Genomic DNA, 22,117 nt, shown 5'->3' on the forward strand with positions numbered 1-22,117 from the left:
GAGTCTTGTAGTTTATATATTTGGACGTTTCCTTAACTCCTTATTGATTCTGGGAACATGCATTCGGCCAGTTTCTTTGCTTCTACAGTCTTCAGTTTCCGAAGTAAGTCTTAAGGATAGCACAGTAGTAACCTATTGTCTGTGTACTAACTCTGTTATCAATCTTTTTATCTTTTTAATAAACGATGCTGTAATTAAACATCGGTTACACGTAACGGTGAGAAGCTAATGACAACTTTACTCAGGCACAACTATTAGAGATCGTATTTTAGGTACTTGGGATCGAGCTGAGACTTGCTGAAAGTTATCGTGAGATTCTGCTCCGTGTGATGGTGCAAACAAATGTTGATGCAAATATGGAGACAGGGTCAGAACAGATAACTGCAAAAGCTAAACTCCATACTAAATAATTTAGAATTTTTTATTACACGTATCACTATGACGTCACACGACTGATGTCAATACCAGTTTCGTCTTACTGTCAAGTTATCATCATATGATCTGTTTAGAGAGAAAGGAAAGGGAAATAGTAAAATAATAGGTCACTACATTATAAAACAAATTAACTTTTATACATAATCATACGTACTTGAATATGTTACACAGTTAATCAACAAGCAAAGACTCCCAGAGCGTACTCGTAATGGAAACGCATCAGCCTGTGATTGGTATAGTTGAAAGCTACATTTGACTATGTAGTATCATAAAGCTAGTAAATCTTAAATCGCAAATACAAGATTAAGAATATTCGAAATGTAAAACTGACTGTGAGAGAAAGCGATATCACAGTGAAAACTCATAATAAATTACTTAAGTACTGATGTGGGCAAGCTAGACGTGAACTAGAAGCAGTGAATGACTTCCAATTTCAGACACGATCCGCGATTAGCACACTAGTATCTGGCTGTAACAAGTGCGCACTAAAAAACCAGTGCCAAAGAACTGTTAAATCAAGATAATTAGGCAAATGTGAGCCGAGAAAAAGGAACTCCAACAAAAGAAAAAGGCAGAAAACAGGAACAAGACATAATAACAGAAAATACTTCGAAAAAGCCTTTGTTACGGAAATCGCTTTGTTCATTTAACAAATGCTGTCAGTATTTTTTTTTAAAAAAAAGCAAAAATTTCAGTCTCTTCAGGAATATCCATCTGGCAATCTTTAGGAATAAAATGACGGTTATCGAGGTGTGGATCTGTGTATCCCACTTTATGTCCTAATTTACATAGGTAGTAATTAAACAGCTCTTGATTGTCATTAAAAAGCCGGCCGGTGTGGCCGTGCGGTTCTAGGTGCTACAGTCTGGAACCGCGCGACCGCTACGGTCGCAGGTTCGAAACCTGCTTCGGGCATGGATGTGTGTGATGTCCTTAGGCTAGTTAGGTTTAAGTAGTTCTAAGGGACTGATGGCCTTAGCAGTCAAGTCCCATAGTGCTCAGAGCCATTTGAACCATTTGTCATTAAAAGTAATTACCCAAGGACACTATAAAGTGATATATTTCTCATTGGGTAAAGACTGAGCTGCCAGGGGACTTTACGTGATTCAAGGAACCATTTATAATATATTCTCTTGCAGTGTTTTAGGGAAACCACTGCTGTTCTAAAAGGTCGATGTGTCAAGTCAGTCAACTGTGCAGCGTTCAAGACTAATTTCACAGGCTCTGTATTTTAATTGTGCAGGATTATCTCCGTTTATACGTACCAACTCCCTTTTACCATCATTGTTTTCAACAGTTTTCACTAATGCATTACACAGTCAACAAAGTTTGATTCTTCTCATTGTGAGACGTGAATACTCGTATCTCCTCCAGACTGCGTCATGAAACCTTTATTTATTATTCTATCCACGGGAAGTAATGTCACTGGCATCTTTCTGAGTAAATCTCTACCCACATATTTTCGGAACTGTCACAAGAAATATCTGCAACCCACCTGCTTCTTATTGTTATTTTCAAAGTTATAAATACAGTATGTGCTACATACGTCGAAGTTCGGAGTAGAGAAACATCGCAGCAGAATAAATGAGACCGCTTATGGACAGTAGATAGTTTAGAAAACCAATGACCCAGGAAATCTGCACTGTATTGTATAACGGTTTGAAGTAGCTTCTTTCTTAATTGCTTAAACGTGCTTCCTTCTGACACGCAATGATTCTGGTCATGATGACGGCAGCGCGAGGACGACCGATTGCGTGCAGTCTCAAGGACAACCGCTTTTTCGTTACAGATCCAGAGCTGTTCTTCCACTTCGTGCGTTAAGATTAATGCTGTATAGGTTGCCGGCTAGCATCACTTTATGAAAGGACGTGTAGTATTTGTGGACCATATGAGAACAGGTGTAGAGTTGATACTGCACGCCACTTTGGATTGGTTTAAAACATTCATTTCCGTTTCATACAGTCAAACATGCGTCCATACATCTGTCTCGCAGATACGTAAGTTCAAAACGAATGTGGCGAAGAGTGTCCCTTCAAACAGCACTGAACTCCAAGGAACTTTATATACCGTACCCCCTAAAGCAGAGCTGACATATAACACATCTGCTATAGTAGATGGTGTTCCTTCTGGTGCATATTAAAATGTTTTGTTAAACTTGCTGTTATTGGTACAAATTCTTAAACTGAGAGTCCTTCTAAAACAAAAACTTTGATTTTGTAGCACCATACTTTATGTTTCACGTGGCAAAAAGTCTAGTTTATTCTGTAGTCGGTCTTTGGCGAAGCTGGGATAATGTCAAATCAGGTGAGGTCAAGTGGAAAAATATTTTTCAAGCCTTTATTAAAACCTTACCTCCCATTATCCTCCGTCTTTAGTATCCCAAAATTCGGGGCGTTTGTTCCATTAGATGCTTTATATACGATTCTTTCGAATGCTGCCGACATCTATGAGACTACGTAGATGATACCGGAGGTAAAACTGGCCAGGAGGAGCTTACGTTGAGAAAACTCATTCAATTACGGCATATGAAGGGCTTATTTCAATAGTGGTACAAGTCCATTACCTCCACTTTTCTGTCTATAGTGCTTCTGACAGTAATGGTCCAAACAAATAGAAAGAAAGGCTCATCTCTAGCAAGAAGGCATATGCTTGAATATTTCTGGTATCTCAACTGCAGACTTTTCAGCGCTCACTTAACTTTAAGACTCTGTATCTCAGAATGAACAAAAGTGGACTTGGACCCCTATTGAAATAAGCCCTTCGTATATCATGATAAATATCGGGATTTACGCATACCAGTGCGAAACCCAAGCAACATTTATCGCCACCTTCGTCAGTGGACATTGAGGCAACTAATTGGCATCCATAAATAGCATTATGTCTGTAGAATTAGATAAAATTTTGTTGGTCATAATATGAAAGAAGCTCAAACACAGACAAAAAAAACGGAAGGAAAGATAAATTACAATAGGCAGACTCAAAAAAAAAAAAAGCTGGAAGACGTAACCACCATTATCAAGATTATGTTAAGGGAAGTAAAAAGATTATGGGAAGTTTACGAGGTACTTGTCTACGGTGTTAGAGCACGTTCCGAACTTACGTTGTATCGACTGTCGCGATTTATCGAAGATACCTGGGATCGAGTAAATACACTGATGTGTAAAACTAAAGGACGAAAGTAACTTTCGCATGACGAGTTATTGCCAAGTAACATAGCCCTATGAAACTATGTACATACATAGAAATAACTGCTACGGTGTAGTAAAGAATGTAAATGAACATGTCCTACCAACCGGTCCCTTCTTCTTGTCAAGCTGTGCCACAAACACCTCCTCTCCCCAATTCTATTCAATACCTCCCCATTAGTTATGTGATCTACCTAACTAATCTTCAGCATTCTTCTGTAGCACCACATTTCGAAAGCTTATATTCTCTTCTTGTCCAAACTGTTTATCGTCCATGTTTCACTTTCATACATGGCTACACTCCACAAAAATATCTTAGGTTAATTAGGTTTAAATAGTTCTAAGTTCTAGGGGACTGATGGCCTCAGAACGTAAGTACCATAGTGCTCAGAGCCATTTGAACTATTTGAAACACCGTGTTTATACTCAGTACACTTGAATGAACACTTTTTATAGAAATTTTAAAGTAAAATAAATATTCTCATCAACTTACTGATTTTTTCTTTGATGATCAAATTCTTGTGTCCCTTCTAAACCTTTTAATATCCATGTCGACTCTAGCCAGTCACATTCATTATATTTGCTTAGCTATTGTGAGACACGAGCTGGGGCACAGTTGATTCTATTGATAGTACTGGAATGGAATCAGATGCCTAAGAGGTTGGGAACAAACATTGTGAAATCGATGAGATACGTAGGATATTACTGTCTGTTGCAAATGGATTATGAAAGTAAATCGTTGACAACAAAACATTGGATCAAAGTCCGGGCAACAAGCTGCACACTATATTCGACTTATACCACCACTTTTAGCAAGTTGTCCATCAACTGTTGTTTATGTGGAAAAATTTTTTCCATTAAAAATAAAGAAATATAGCTGCTGGAAGAGCATAAAGCAGAATTAATGGTCGTCGGAAAGTGTTCTAAGAAGTGTTCGAATCCTGCCTCGGGCATGGATGTGTGTGATTTCCTTAGGTTAGTTAGGTTTAAGTAATTCTAAGTTCTAGGGGACTGATGACCTCAGAAGTTAAGTCCCATAGTGCTGAGAGCCATTTGAAGCAATTTTTAAATGAGGAATAGTCCGGATGTGCCCTGACAGACATGGCCTTTCAGATATCCCCACAACCAGAAAATGCATCGTTTTTGATGGGGGGGGGGGGGGGGGGGGGTCTGGAAGGCCATATCTCTTGAAATTGCTTAGTGATGATGCGATGGTTATCAAAGGTTTGTCAAAGCCAACCTTTCACCTGGCAAGCGGTATATGGTGTCGCTCCCACTTGCGTCAAAATAGTGGTGTAGACACAGTTGCGTCCTTGCAAAGCTGGAAGTGTTGCACAAGGATGTCCTTGTGCTTATGTTCTCTTCACCTAGAGGCCGCTGCTGTCACGTTGTCGTCCTAGAGAGGTGTCGGTCAGCCTGCAATTGGCTGACGCCTTCTTCATAGTCCTCTCTGCTCCCTCTTTTTCCGACTGGCGTTCCGGTGCTTGACTTTACGCTGTAACAATTTTCATATTCGTTATTGGGTCGTCGTTAATTTACCTTCTCTGACTATTAGATTAGTATTACCTTCCCTTTGGCTATCAATATAAATATATTATCAAGACCTTCGCCTTCGTGACTTGCTGAATGGTCATTTCCATACGTGCCGAATAACGAATGGCGAAGTCACTGCGTTGTAGCCTATCTTGGGGCTTCATTTTGTGCACATTCTGAATCTTGTAGGGTTCAAAAATGGTTCAAATGTCTGAGCACTATTGGACTTAACATCTCAGGTCATCAGTCCCCTAGAACTTAGAACTACCTAAACCTAACTAAACTAAGGACATCATACACATCCATGCCCGAGGCAGGATTCGAACCTGCGACCGTAGGTGTCGCGCGGTTCCAGACTGAAGCGCCTAGAACCGCTCGGCCACCAGCGGCCGGCGAATCTTGTAGGGGTACCAGCATAAAACGCGCCGCAAAATTTTTGAACTGTTGACCAGGGAAGAAACAACGCCGGTGACACAGCTCGTACACTGGCTACAGGATCTGATGCATGAACGACCCATTCGGCTACAGCTACAGCAACCGCATCAACATTGCTAGCGCATTTATTGACATGGGGCCTCTTCGGAGCTGTTTCAGTCGCCGATATTTCCGTAGTGCAGCGGCGCTGTTGCTGCCGTTCTGATAAAGCAACTCTACCAGCAGTGCACAGTCTTGCTTCTCAATAGCAATTACGTTTCGTACAGGAAACTTTAATCTTTTTAACCCTTTACAGCAACAATCACTTCACAAAAGAAACCAATATGCTTCGCCAAGCGACCAACAGCATACTGACGTTAAAAAAGGAAAAAAAATCGCATTTTGACTGGTTACAGCGTCATCTTTTCACCTGGTGGCAGAAAGTGGAATTATCAATTTATTCAAAGTACTCCTCGAGCGCACTGATTAATGAACATACCAACAATGTTTCAGTGTCCTGCGAGTGTACAGCCCACACTGCAGCACTGCAGCGTCAGTATCAATACAACCGTCCGACAGAACTGTGTACCACCAATAACTGATTAAGAATACTGAAAAATGACGCACATATAGGCCCAACGGCTCAACATGTAAGTTCAAAAGCAGCAGAATGATCGGTCTGCATGAAACTGGAGTGTCATTCCGTATAAGGGTGTTCTAATATGACAGTGAAACACGCATGTAACCAGGGGAAAAGACGAGGACTGTACACGCTGACGAATGGGTACTGAACTATGCAGTGTGAGAACAATATGAAATGCCTGCCACTTTGACCACATTCAAGTACAGGAGCACGTAGCTTCGTCCACAGTGTTGGCTTATCACATGACCACTGGGACACGAGTGGACCTGTCTCAGTCGACAGTTCGTACAGTAAGCTGCATACTCTACTAGTGGTTAGCGGTTTGTATGTCAGTGCGTCGTCTTCCATTATCTAGAAACCACACATCCCTCTGTCCGGTCTCGTAAAGTGACATACGGCCGGGAGAGCGATGACCACATATCCCTCCATATCTGCATCCAGTGGCGCCTGTCGCCTGAGCATGTCACGGCGGCCATCGGTACCGTTGGACCTTCATGGCGTGTTCGGGCGGAGTTAATTTTTTTACATATTCCTCTGACTGCAATAATCACGTGAACACCTTCGCTGTCTGTATTATTGGCAATTCTGATGACCAAAATCTGACAGCCTGCCTTGTGGGGCAGCATAGTTAATAAACTCAAAGTGTAATGATGTGGAGTACCCATTGGATAGGTATTGGATAGGAACCATCCCAGCATTTGCCTTAAGCGATTTGGGGAAATCACGGAAAACCTAAATCAAGATGGCCGGACGCGGGCTTGAAACATAGTTCTCCCGGACGCGGTAGCAGTGTGCTAACCACTACGCCATCTCGCTCGGTGAAAAACTGAATAGAAATCGCTACAAGCGAGAAGACTGCCCTTCTTTCAGGCATATCCATGTCCCAGATACCAGTACATTATGTCTCGACCATACGTGGCTTCGCTTTCTCATTCGCCTGAGATGGTTCAAATGGCTATGAGCGCTATGGGACATAACATCTGAGGTCATCAGTCCCCTAGGACTTAGAACTACTTAAGCCTAACTAACCTAAAGACATTACACACATCCACGCCCGAGGCAGGATTCGAACTTGCGACCGTAGTGGTCGCGCGGTTCCAGACTGAAGCGCCTTGAACCGCTCGGCCACAACGGCCGGCATAAGGCCTGAGATATCTCGCATTAAAATTATTTTGGTTATGGCTGGTTAGCACCTAGTTTGTGACTGTCGACCAGAGATAGTTGGTCATTAGTAATAGACTCACTCACAAGGCAAGAAGAGGGAGTTGTCCAGGAACATATCTGTAGCCTCTTTAACTCCAAGCCGTTCCAATTAGACGTTCAGATAGTACACGTTTTTGAGATCATATTTAGTTGTGTATACCTAATAATGTTTTTAGTATTATGAACCGAATTAGCGTTATACAGTGCCTTTCAGTCATAGGCGATGTCCTGGTGTTGTGATTTCCATAAACGCTTATGTACCTAGGGAGTGCCACGCTAAAACCATTGCGCAACGTAAGCGGCGCGTTGGCAGAAGAGATGACATATCCTCGTTTCCTGCAGTGATAGTTCTGCTGCGGTGTATCGCAGTGTGGGAGTGAAATGACGTGGCAACTGGAAACGTACTCCAAAGTTGAAATACGCGGAACAGTACGATTCTTGTCGGCAAAACGTCAAATTTGTACACAGATTCATAGCGAAACTTTGACGATTTATTGACCAAATACAATAGCGCCAACAGTTTAACCAAAGCCTCACAGACGTGGTTGGAGGTGCAAATCTTGTACGATGTAATTTCGATCTTTACAGCCAGCTGAAAGAACATCTGGGGGCGGGGGTAGAGGGTGGGGGGGGGGGCGAGGGGAGGGGAGGGGTGGGATATTCCAACATCGAGGTATTCACACACGGATTTGAATGGTTCCGTGACCAAGGAACGGATTCCTATAATCGAAGAACTGAACAACTGGTAGAACGTATCTACCGTTGTTACCGAGACGATGTTGAAAAATAGTACCATGCATCTGTGTCCATTTGAAGAGTAGTGAAACATTCAATAAAAGCTACTTGGTCAGCCATAATAATTAGTATTCTCAGTTGCCATGCAACAAAGGATGTAAAAGAACAGCTTCTGACGACGTAAACTGTCGTTTAATTATAACGACGACATAAAACTGTACGGCGCGCGTATTTGTAAACATAGCGGTGTAGGGCGTGTAGATGTGAAGGCAGAGGTATACCCGCTGGCCTCGCTTTGGACGGGCGGCCTTCGGCACAGAGCGACCGCGCCCTGCCACGGCGTATCCTAAACTTCCTACGCTTCGCACCTGCGGGCTCAAATCCTTGCCTAACGCCGCCGGCGCTAAATGGTTGTACCACGCCTGCCGCTTTAGTCGTATCCGCCTGTCGTAACGTCGCTCGCTGATATGGATAAAACAGACACCGTTTTTGTGTGAACGGGTAGGGAAAACGAAGCTGTGACAATTGAACGTTCATCTTCGAATGGTGCTGCCGCTTATCACACTGTTGGACTACTCATATGACGCCGCTTTTAAGTTTTTAGGGGAATTCTCTTCCACATGAGACTCAGTGTAGCATACAGCCCTCTGTCTGGTGGGGATGACACACATTGGTCTTCCTCCACTACTTCCTTTCTCAGTCTGAGAGTAGATTTTCCTCTAAGCAGAAGCTATTTCTAAACTCTGCGGATCATCTGAATACTGTAAAGACTCCTACGCAGTTTCTAAAAGAAATAAAGGCATTTTCTCTGAACCGGTGCTCCATCGTCCACCCTTGAAAAACTTTGTTTCGGAAAACCATTTACCACTGACTTTGTATGGAGACAGGAAGGAATGGAGACGAACCAGCGGCAAGCTAAAGTTCTGAGTCCACTAATACAGCTCACGTGTTCTTGAACAATAACTCTATTATAACATGTAATTAAACGAGATATTGAGGACGGTGCCTCGAGTATTAGGGGCAGTCAAATGAAAACCAGACAGATTGAAGAAAAAGAACGTGAACTCTGTTATTTCAAAAGTAATCACCATAACTGTTAATACACTCAGCCCACTGTGAGAGAACACCGATCTCGACGCGCTCCCATATGTTACCAAAGTTGTATCGACTACGCTGCAGAAGTTTCACTGGGAACCCCTGACACCTCCTCCATACCGTCCCTACCTCTCCCCATGTGTTTCCCATATTTTTGGATGCATAGAGAAAGACAAACATGGTCGGTGATTTCTTTCGGTCGAAGAGGTTCACGCCTGGGTACAATCATAGTTCTGTTGGCAACTGCAAGCATTTTTCCATGAAGACATTAGCAGTCCTGTTTCATAGTGGGATAAATGCGGTAACATTTAAGACCATTACCTTGAAACAATAAACAATTTACATACTTTTTCCATCTTTTTGTTTTCATTTGACCGCCCCTTATAACTGAAATCACAAATATTCTGCTTCCTCGCTGGAACCTTTTCCCCAACGCAAGACACAATACCTACATTTGCTCTTTGGGCAGTTCTCATACCACACTGAGAAAACCAACAATCCTGCAGGAGTTCCTACTTCTTCTTCTTCTTCTGTAGCACTGGATGTTGAAATAACAAATGGGAGACAGGTACAGAAACATTCTAGGATTACTTTGACATTGATACCCCAGAATAAGGGAACAATTGCTCGTTACATTTCACTATGAACACTACTTTAAAGAAGATTTTCAGTTCACGAGACGAATTTTAGCCTTAAAGAGGGTTCATATCTCCAGATTAAATTAAAATTTGTAAAAGAAATTTAATATTCAACAAAATGTCAGGTTGGCAAGTGGAGTTTTAGCCATAAAAAAGATTATCTCAGCTTCACGAGGAACCAATTTATGTTTCAAGTTTGTTATTTTTAAATTACAATATCAGTCCAAGCAGAAAAGCAGATTTCACTGCACAAGTGAAGGTGACATTGTTTTGTAAAGAAAGTTATAACATTATTTCAGCGACAAGTTTTGGTTAATCAATTTAAATTTCTAAGAACAGAGAGATCCACTTCTTTAAGAGGAGGGGATCCAGCTATTTAAACTTTTAAATTTATTTTTACGTTCAAAAAATTATATCGATCAACAATCGAAAGTCTTACATAGTATACGAAAATACTCCGTTTATAACTGCAGAAGAATCCGACGCAGCCTAAGGATACATTTATTAAAAAAGAAGTATAAGGGCAAAAAAAAGCCGGCCCCTGTGGCCGAGCGGTTCAAGGCGCTTCAGTCGGGAACCGCACTGCTGCTAAAGTCGCAGTTTCGAATCCCGCCTCGGGAATGGATGTGTGTGATGTCCTTTAGTTGGTTAGGTTTAAGTAATTCTAAGTCTAGGGTACTGCTAACCTCAGATGTTAAGTCCCATAGTGCTTAGAGCAATTTAAACCATTTGAAAAACAAAGGAGACACAGAAAAAAAGTGCGCGATTAGTAGCATACTCTTCGCGAAAGTCTGACACCCCAGTTCGAGTCCCGCGTCGACACACAATTTTGATTTCTCAAAAAATATGTAGTTGGCACTTAGCGTAATCGAACTTGGTTTCGGATTCAGTTCAAAGTTCTGCACACTACAGATGTGACAGGAAAATTGTTCAGGCAAAGATTTTTTTCTCGAAAAGCCCTATCTGCCAAACGAAACGAAACGTACTTGAATGACGTCTCCTAAGGAATACAACGATCACTAGCATTTAAAAAAAAATGAGACTATTGCATTTTTGCGCGAGAATAGCATATCTGTATAAAAGAAATTACTTTGAATAACTCTTTTTTTGAGTCTAATTAGAAATTAAGAGGAAGCAAAATTACCATTACTTTTAATACTAACAACTCCGATACGAGGAGTATCACCTACTTTAATTCATACAGTGCGCTCAAATTAAATGTGTTACACTGCGCACTAAATTTTTGAGATCAAGAAAAATGCTTTTCTTCTTAATTTAAGTTGTTAATATTTTCAGAGATAACTTTGATAATCCTTAAAACTACTACTTGAAAGATGGATAACAAAGTTTTTCCGGAGTGAATACAGATGGGTTAATTTCCAGGAACACTAAAAGCCAACGATGATCTCTATGGTTTCGCTACGTTAGGAACATGCCATATTTCATGTCTAACTTCGAGCAAATGGCCACCTTTGCGCGGGGACCGTTATTTTTGTTCCTTGAAAGCGGCAAGGAAGCGGAAGAAACCCGCCGCGGTCGCCAACAAGGCGAACAGACCAAGAGCAACATTCCGCCAAGGCAGCCGCCCGCCACGAGTCACGTTACACCCTGCCCGGAAGGCGCAGCCTTCATCTCCGAAATCTCTCGGATGCCAAATTATTAGGTTCATTTTATGGTTTTCTCTCTTGTTTCTCGTCTTGAGTCAACCACAGAGAACTGTGATTACAGGTCTTTACATGGAGAATCTAAAGAGATCGGTGAAGCTATAAAAAAAAGAGTAAAACTGCGCATTCAAAGGAAATATTTTTATTCATTTGCAAAGTAGTCGATATTGATCGCGCTATACTTTTGACAACGTTTTTAAAGCTTCTGGGTGCTTTGTGACCATGATGGTTCCTATTTTACTGCATTCCGACCAAGCAGCACGACATCTCATCCTCGGTGATGTTGGATAGCAAGAAACATGGATCTCGGTCACTTGTGATCAGTTTTCATCTACGTCACTTCCTGTTTCCCTGCCGATTTGTGCTCAATCTCTCATCAGTTTTCATCTGTGGAATTTTCTGCTTTCTAGTCAGTTTGTGCTACAAAAATCTAGAAAACATCTTTTTCTTACCCAAAACTTTGTAAATAATTGCTTTAATACTTTGGTTACTAAACAAAATTATTCCTCCGACCTCAATCTCAGAGACAGCCTCTGATTTCATGCAAGAATCCGTCGCATTGCTCAGTGTTTTCTGTCGTTATGCTTGTTGGTTTCTCCGCTGTCAACATCTTTGAGTCAATCAGACACACAGTTTTTGCTCATTGTTTATGTTCTGGGCACTTATTGCACCATCATCGCACTTGTCTTCGTCATGATTATTTTACAGTCTCTTTGAAAACTACGTCTATGCGTTACTCTATTGAATTTTAATACAGCTACGATTGACTAACCGTAGCACACAATTTTACTGCAGCTCAGCAAGTTAGACACTAGGTGGCACTTCCTCACCTGTATCGACATGCGCGTGTGCACACACTCATTTTTAATGTGAGTGGCCATTTATTTATAGGTCCATTCACCGATTATTTAAACGTGTTTTGTTACTGAGGGAGAGGAATGTGTGATATCACACTCATGTTTTTCTTTGCTACTGAAATGCTGTATATTATTTCCCCCGTCTAAACCAACTAAGGGAGCGGAGACTTTCTGATCATCTACGAGTGTACTGCGATAACAGAGCATAGGAAGATACGAAGTTCAGAATTTAGTGTCCTGTCTCGGTCAAGAGCATTACAGCCTGAGCACTAGCTCATTTCGAGAAGATTTGGTGATGGAAGAGAGCATGTCATTTTTTTAAGGGAACAATCCCTCTGTTTTTCGAAACTAAATTCAGAACACGACACTAGTCTTTCAAACAAACGCGGTTTTGTAGCATTATATTAACTTTTAGTAACGGATGATAGCAAACTATATGTTGGTCCATAGGGAAAGTTTAATTCGCTACAATTACGCAACGTCTCGTCAACAGAGTGATGTCTAGACGCTGACTCGGTGGTGTACGGTATGTACTGGGTTATTCATAAGTACTTCTGGTGTTTCAGAAGACAAATGTATGAAAACTACAAGATATAAAGAAAAACGACACATATCAGTGGACAGAGCATCTCTCCAAGTTTCGATTTCTAATACGCCTCATGTCGTAACTGTACTAGGGAGCAAGAGTGCCAGAACATGTAGGCAGATCATCCACTCAGTGCAGTAAGGTGACGAAAGTCATGGGATACCTCCTAGTATCGTGTCTGGCCTCCTTTTGGCCGGCGTACTGCACCAAATGGAAGTGGCACGGACGCAAGAAGTCGTTGGAAGTCCTGTGCTGAAGTACTGAGCCATACCGCTTTCATAATGTCCGTAATTACAAATGTGTTACCGATGCAGGATTTTGTGCACCAACTGGTCTCTCGATTATGTCCCATAAATGTTCGATGCGTTTCATGTCAGGCGATCTGCGTGACCGAATCATTCTCTAGAATTATCCAGAATGTTCTTCAAACCAATCGCGAACAATTGTGGCACAGTGACTTGGAGCATTGCCATCTATAAAAATTCTACACATACATCTACATCTACTTGATTAATGTGCTATTTACAATAAAGTGCCTGGCAGAGGGTTCAATGAACCACCTTCAAGCTGTCTCTCTACCGTTCCACTATCTAACGGCGTGCCGGGAAAACGAGCACTTAAATTTTTCTGTGCGATCCCTGATCTCTGTTATTTTATCGTGATGATCATTTATCTCTATGTAGGCGGGTGCCAACAGAATGTTTTCGCAATAGGAAGAGGAAACTGGTGATTGAAATTTCATGAGAAGATCCCGTCGCAACGAAAAACGCCTTTGTTTTAATGATTGCCACTCTAATTCACGTATCATGTCTGTGGCAGTATCTCCACTATTTCGCGATAACACAAAATGAGCTGCCCTTATTTGTGCTTTTTCGATGTCATCCGTCAGTTCCACCTGATGCGGTTCCCACACCGCACAGCAGTACTCCAGAACAGGATGGACAAGCATGGTGTAAGCAGTCTCTTTAGTAGACCTGTTGCACCTTCTAAGTGCTCTGCTAGTGAACCAGTCTTTGCTTTGCTCAACCCACAACATTACCTATGTGAGCGTTCCAATTTAGGTTATTTGTAATTGTAATCCCTAAGTATTTAGCTGAATTTACAGTCTTCAGATTTGTATGACTCACATCGAATCGAAAAGTACTCATGTGAATAACTTCACACTTTTCTTTATTCATGGCCAGTTGCCACTTTTCGCACCATACAGATATCTTATCTAAATCATTTTGCAATTCGTTTTGGTCATCTGATGACTTTACAAGACGGTAAATGACAACAACATCTGCAAATAATCTAAGGCGGCTACTCAGATTGTCTCCTATGTCGTTAATATAGATCAGGAACAATAGAGGGCCTACAGAACTTCCTTGGGGAACACCGGATATTACTTTTGTTTTAGTCGATGACTTTCCGTCTATTACTACGAACTGTGACGTTTCTGGCAGGAAATCACGAATCCAGTCGCACAACTGAGGCGATATTCCATAGGCCCTCAGTTTAGTTAGAAGACACTTGTGAGGATCGGTGTCGAAAGCCTTCTGGAAATCTGTAAGTTTGGAATTAATTTGACATCCCCTATCGATAGCGCTTATTACTTCATGAGTATAAAGAGCTAGTTGTGTTTCGTAAGAATGATGTTTTCTGAATCCGTGCTGACTATGTGTCAATAAATCGTTTTCTTCGAGGTACTTGATAATTTTCGAATACAGCATATGTTCCAAAACCCTACTGCAAATCGACGTTAGTGATATGGGGCTGTAATTCAGCGGATTACTCCTACTTCCCTTTTTGGGTTTTGGAGTGACTTGAGCAATTTTCCAATCTTTAGATACTGATCATTCTGTAAGCTAGCGGTTGTATATAATTCTTAAATATGGAGCTATTGCATCAGCATACTCTGAGAGGAGCCTGACTGATATACAATCTGGAGCGGAGGCCTTTACTTTATTAAGTGGCTTAAACTCCTTTGTTACACCGAGGATATCTACTTCTATGTTTCTCACCTTGGCGGTTGTTCCTGATCAAAATTCAGGAATATTTACTTCGTCTTCTTTGCTGAAGGAGTTTCAGAAAACCACGTTTAATAAGTCTGCTTTAGTGGCACTGTCATCAGTGACTTCACCGTTGTTATCGCGCAATACATGTATTGATTGCGTCTTGCCACTGATGTGCGTTATGGTTCAAATGGCTCTGAGCACTATGGGAGTTAACATTTCAGGTCATCAGTCCTCTAGAACTTACAACTACTTAAACCTAACTAACCTAAGGACATCACACACATCCATGTCCGACGCAGGATTCGAACCTGCGACCGTAGCGGCAGCGCGGTTCCAGACTGTAGCGCCTAGAACAGCTCGGCCATCTCGGCCGGCTGTGCTTTATGCATGACCAGAACCTCTTTGGGATTTCTGCCAGATTCCGAGACAGAAATTCGTTGTGGAAATTATTAAAAGCCTCTCGCATTGAAGTACGCGCTATATTTCGAACTTCTGCAAAACTTTGCCAGTCTTGGGGATTTTGCGTTCTTTTAAATTTGGCATGCTTTTTTCACTGCTTCTGCAACAGCCATCTGATCCGTTTTGTGTACCTTGGGGGATCAGTACCACCACTTATTAATTTATGTGGTATATATCTCTTAATTGCTGTCGACACTATCTCTCTGAAATAATTCCACAACTTTTCTACGCTTACATGATCAGATCGGAAGGATTGAAGACCGTCTCTTAAAAAGGCGTTATGGGAATTTTTATAAGCTTTTATAAATGGATATACTTTGCGTGTCTTTTTCATGGTTGTAGATGTTACTGTATTCAGCCTAGCAGAAACTGCCTTGTGGTCGCTAATTCCTGTAATTGTCAGGATACTCCCTATTTGTCCAGGACTTTTTTTTTTTTTTTTTTTTATAAGAGATGAAGTATGCTTTCGCAACCACTTACGCTCCGAGTAGGCTAGTGACTAATTGTTCAAAATAATTTTCTGAGAAAGCATTCAGTACAATTTCGGATGACGTTTTATGCCTGCGCCTGCTTTAAACATATAATTTTTCCAGCATATCGAGGGTAGACTAAAGTCACCACGGACTATAATTGTATGAGTGCGGTACCTATTTCAAATGAGACTCAAGTTTTCTTTGAACTGTTCAACAACTATACCTTCTGATTCTGAGGTTCGGTAAAACGATCCAGTTACTAGTTTAGTCTGATTGTCAGGTATAACCTCTACCCATACTATTTCTCAGTTACTATCTACTTCTATTTCACTACAAGTTAAACTATTTCTGACAGAAATACCGAGCGTGGTGGCGCAGTGGTTAGCACACTGGACTCGTATTCGGGAGGACGACCGTTCAATCCCGTCTCCGGCCATCCTGATTTTGGTTTTCCGTGATTTCCCTAAATCGTTTCAGGCAAATGCCGGGATGGTTCCTTTCAAAAGGGCACGGCCGATTTCCTTCCCAATCCTTCCCTACCTCGAGCTTGCGCTCCGTCTCTAATGACCTCGTTGTCGACGGGACGTTAAACACTAACCACCACCACCACCAATCTGACAGCAATAATTACACCACCACCAACTATATTTAATCTACCCCTTCTGAACACTGTTAGATCGTTTGAAAAAATTTCTGCTGAACTTATTTCCGACTTTAGCCAGCTTTCTGTACCTATAACTATTTTAGCTCCAATCTATTAGGGCTTGGAGCTCTAGTTCTCTCCCAGCACAGCTACGACAATTTACAACTACAATACCGATCGCTTCTACAACTACCATACTGTGTTTTACCTGCCCTCTTTTAGACGCCGGCCTTGGTGGCCGAGCGGTCCTAGGCGCTTCAGTCTGGAACTGCGCGACCGCTACGGTTGCAGGTTCGAATCCTGCCTCGGGCATGGATGTGTGTGATGTCCTTAGGTTAGTTAGGTTTAAGTAGTTCTAAGTTCTAGGGGACTGATGACCACAGATGTTAAGTCCCATAGTGCTCAGAGCCATCTGAACCATCTTTTAGACGGACGCCCTTTCTGTGGTTCCCTGAGACCCTCTAACCTAGCCCCCGGTACCCGTGTAGCTGCCTCCTGTGTGTAGTGGACTCCTGAACTATTAAGCGGAACCCGGAAACACACAACCTGATGGAGCAAGTCAAGGAATCTGCAGCCTACACGGTCACAGAACCGTCGGAGCCTTTGATTTAGAGCCCCACGCGGCTCTTCACCAAAGGACCACAATCGGTTCTATCGACGATGCTGCAGATGGTGATCTCCGCCTTAATCTCGGAAGCAAGACTGGCAGTCTTTATCACTTACACTAGCCGCCCGAAACCAGAGAGAATCTGCTCCGATCCAAAGCGACAAACGTCATTCGTACCGACATGAGTCACCATGCACCCTGTACTCTTCATGGCATCCAGAAGCACCCTTTCCACATCCGGAATGACTCCCCCCGGTATGCACACGCGGTGCGCACTGGCTTCCGTCCCCGCCTTGGCGGCCATGTTCGTAAGGGTCCCCATTACGTGCCTAACGTTGGAGCTCCCAACTACCAGCAAACCCACCCTCTGTGAATGCCCAGACCCTGCGGGCCGGGAAGCTTCCTCTGGAACAGGGTGGACGACTGCATCCGGCTTAAAGACATCGTCAGCCACAGATAACGTCCGAAACCTGTTCGTCAAACGAACCTGGGAGGCCCTACGATCGGCCCTTCGGAAAGTTTTTCGCTGCCTGCCAGACTTTGGAATGATCTCCCACTCAACCTCGGGTGACGGGTCAACCGCAGTGCAGGCAGTACCTGTGGCATTGTTTGAGAACACGGAGTCCATGAATGGTTCCAAATGGTCTCCAGGTAGCCAAACATGTACATTTCCAGTTAAGGATCGGTTCAGCTGGCCAAGACGAGCCATTGCATTCCATGTAGTAACAACCCACACCATTACGTAGCCACCACTTTCTTGTTGACAACCTGGATCCGTGCCTTCATGCCGTCTGCGCCCCACTCGAGCCCTACCATCAGTTCTTACCAACTGAAATCGGGACTCATCGAACAGGTCACAGTTTTCCAGTCGTCTAGGGTCCAACCGAAATGATCTTGAGCTGTAATGATGTGCTGTTAGCAAAGGCACTCGCGTCCTGCTGTCATGGACCATTAGCGCCAAATTTCACCGCACTGTCCTACGGATACGTTAGTCGTACTTTCCACATAGATTTCTGCGGTTATTTCACGCAGTGTTGTTTGTCTGTTAGCACTGACAACTGTGGGCAAACGCAGCTGCTTTCGGTCGTTAAGTGAAGGCCGTCATGGTGAGGGGTAATGCCTGAAATCTGCTATTCTCGGTATACTCTTGACACTGCTGTTTAAAGTACTAAGCCTATCCACATGAATCACCTGAGTACAAATGACAGCTTCGCCAACGCACTGCCCTTTCATACTTGTGTACGCGATGCTACCTCCGTCTGTATATATGCATACCGGTATTCCATGAGTTCTCAGCGTATGTAGGCAACCCAACGAACAGATTTCCAAACCGTGCAACTGTCGCGCCTTCCCGTCAATTTCTGTCAGCAACTACAATGAATCCCTCAAAGTATTGACATTTGTCGAGTCACGAACGATGTACATGCTGCACATGTGAGTTAAGAAGTTGGATGAAATCTTTAGCAACTGATATGTGTCTATTTCCGTATGTCTTGCAGTTTTCGCACAGTCGTATTCTGCAACCTCAGAGGTACGTATTAATAGCCTTGTCCATTCCAGAAAGTAGGCCCCGTAATCATCTATTAGATATGGCGCTCATTCCAAGATCAAGTGTTCCGTATCATCATCGATAAAAAATTTTAGTTAGTTTATGAAATTAGTTCCAGTTACCTGACAGTTCGAGAAGATCCATTACGCTGTTCCGTGAGTCTCGACAGAGATTTAAGGCGCGACACGCAACAGCTTCTTTATTTTTGATTAGCTAGTCTCAATGCTGTCAGAGAGTTTAACACTTTCCCTAATTCTCATTTCATTTTCAGTCTCAACAAGGCTAATAATGCAGCAGTTACCCATATGACAAGGTGTGATTTTCCAGACGACCTGAGTCACTCTAAAAGAGAGCACCAGTCACAAGATGTGTGAGATCTTTCGACCAAAAAGCTGTTAAGTATTTATTCTGTTCCTGCTTCCCCACAAATCCCGCCTCTGAATTTCGTTTCTCAGATCCATAAAGTTGGTCAGTGAAGACACATGCGTAGTAGCACTATTAAATGATACTGAAACTGAATAGAAGTAATGTAGGAGAACTAGGAGCATTTCAATCAGAACTGAAAGTACAAATTTCCGAATGCAGCATAGCTGTTTACAGTATTATTTTTCTCTTGTACAGGCGCAATCCATGATGAAGTTAATACTCATAAAAAAACTGAGTAGTAACGGATTATAGAAATAGTGGCAAACTGCTGGAACCTGTCACATCGTTTAAATATCTAGTGATTACCTTGCGAAGCAAGATGAAATGCAATGAATGTGTGCAATTGCAAATATATGTGTTGAGAGCTTTCTGAATAAGAACAATACAATTGTTTCAAAATCGCGTACAAAGACCATAGGTCGGTATAGCCCTTAAGAAAGTGTAACAGAGACGCTCAAGAAAAGTCTGCCGAGCTTGTAATCGTTAGAAGAAAGATAGTATAGCTCTCGCCGCACTCTGAAGGATAAATTTAGAGAATCAATATTCTAGGAAATGTGTGCTGCTGCTCAACCATTTCCACGTCTCACATATCAAGGCGTGGGTAATAGTGCTATGATGCATTTCCAGCATGACTTGTAGAGTATATGCCTTGATACGCAAGTTTCAGTTACTTATTCTCTTCAGACGTCGCCGTCAACAGGACCTCGCTATTTGGAAAACTAAGCAATGCTTCTTTCAGTATTTTATTCCGAATATTGCCTAATAACGTTAAAAAGGGGCGTTTCAGAAAAGGAGAGGGAGGGTGTTATCCTCCTGCTTTCTGATTCGGAACCTTGTAGCAGTACCAGGAAATCTGTTTCTGCTAACAATATTTTCAAAATTGTAGCAGGTACAGTATTGCCGAACATTATTTAAGATGGACATGGAGAATACTCTGAAGTAATTTTCACAATGAATTTCATCGTAAGTGATAGAAACCAGGTCCCAACGGCTGAAATGTTCTCCCCATTTTTCGTTATTTTTTGCCTGTTATGCATTTCATCAAATATAATGATGTCTACATCTACATCTACATGACTACTCTGCAATTCACATTTAAGTGCTTGGCAGAGGGTTCATCGAACCACAATCATACTATCTCTCTACTATTCCACTCCCGAACAGCGAGCGGGAAAAACGAACACCTAAACCTTTCTGTTCGAGCTCTGATTTCTCTTATTTTATTTTGATGATCATTCCTACCTATGTAGGTTGGGCTCAACAAAATATTTTTGCATTCGGAAGAGAAAGTTGGTGACTGAAATTTCGTAAAAAGGTCTCGCCGCGACGAAAAACGTCTATGCTGTAATGACTTCCATCCCAACTCGTGTATCATATCTGCCACACTCTCTCCCCTATAACGCGATAATACAAAACGAGCTGCCCTTCCTTGCACCCTCTCGATGTCCTCCGTCAATCCCACCTGGTAAGGATCCCACACCGCGCAGCAATATTCTAACAGAGGACGAACGAGTGTAGTGTAAGCTGTCTCTTTAGTGGACTTGTTGCATCTGCTAAGTGTCCTGCCAATGAAACGCAACCTTTGGCTCGCCTTCCCGACAATATTATCTATGTGGTCCTTCCAACTGAAGTTGTTCGTAATTTTAACACCCAGGTACTTAGTTGAATTGACAGCCTTGAGAATTGTACTATTTATCGAGTAATCGAATTCCAACGGATTTCTTTTGGAACTCATGTGGATCATCTCACACTTTTCGTTATTTAGCGTCAACTGCCACCTGACACACCATACAGCAATCTTTTCTAAATCGCTTTGCAGCTGATACTGGTCTTCGGATGATCTTACTAGACGGTAAATTACAGCATCATCTGCGAACAACCTAAGAGAACTGCTCAGATTGTCACCCAGGTCATTTATATAGATCAGGAACAGTAGAGGTCCCAGGACGCTTCCCTGGGGAACACCTGATATCACTTCAGTTTTACTCGATGATTTGCCGTCTATTACTACGAACTGCGACCTTCCTGACAGGAAATCACGAATCCAGTCGCACAACTGAGACGATACCCCATAGCTCCGCAGCTTGATTAGAAGTCGCTTGTGAGGAACGGTGTCAAAAGCTTTGCGGAAATCTAGAAATACGGAATCAACTTGAGATCCCCTGTCGATAGCGGCCATTACTTCGTGCGAATAAAGAGCTAGCTGCGTTGCACAAGAGCGATGTTTTCTGAAGCCATGCTGATTACGTGTCAATAGATCGTTCCCTTCGAGGTGATTCATAATGTTTGAATACAGTATATGCTCCAAAACCCTACTGCAAACCGACGTCAATGATATAGGTCTGTAGTTAAATGGATTACTCCTACTACCCTTCTTGAACACTGGTGCGACCTGCGCAATTTTCCAATCTGTAGGTACAGGTCTATCGGTGAATGAGCGGTTGTATATGAGTGCTAAGTAGGGAGCTATAGTATCAGCGTAATCTGAAAGGAACCTAATCGGTATACAATCTGGACCTGAAGACTTGCCCGTATCAAGCGATTTGAGTTGCTTCGCAACCCCTAAGGTATCTACTTCTAAGAAACTCATGCTAGCAGATGTTCGTGTTTCAAATTCTGGAATATTCCATTCGTCTTCCCTGGTGAAGGAATTTCGGAAAACTGCGTTCAATAATTCCGCTTTAGCGGCACAGTCGTCGATAACAGTACCATCGGCACTGCGCAGCGAAGGTATTGACTGCGTCTTGCCGCTTGTGTACTTTACATACGACCAGAATTTCTTCGGATTTTCTACCAAATTTCGAGACAATGTTTCGTTGTGGAACCTATTAAAGGCATCTCGCATCGAAGTACGTGCCAAATTTCGCGCGTCTGTAAATTTTAGCCCATCTTCAGGATTTCGCGTTCTTCTGAACTTCGCATGCTTTTTCCGTTGCCTCTGCAACAGCGTTCGGACCTTTTTTGTGTACCACGGG

At 42.5% G+C, this 22,117-nt stretch overlaps 1 protein-coding gene across 4 annotated transcripts in view; it reads left to right on the forward strand.

Moving 5' to 3' along the window:
- The window catches only part of LOC126298440 (proteoglycan 4-like), a 371,748-nt gene that overhangs the window by 186,361 nt on the left and 163,270 nt on the right, over positions 1 to 22,117 (forward strand). The gene's annotated exons all lie outside the window — the stretch shown is intronic.

The sequence above is a fragment of the Schistocerca gregaria genome, chromosome X, assembly GCF_023897955.1.
Source record: "Schistocerca gregaria isolate iqSchGreg1 chromosome X, iqSchGreg1.2, whole genome shotgun sequence".
NCBI lineage: Eukaryota > Metazoa > Arthropoda > Insecta > Orthoptera > Acrididae > Schistocerca > Schistocerca gregaria.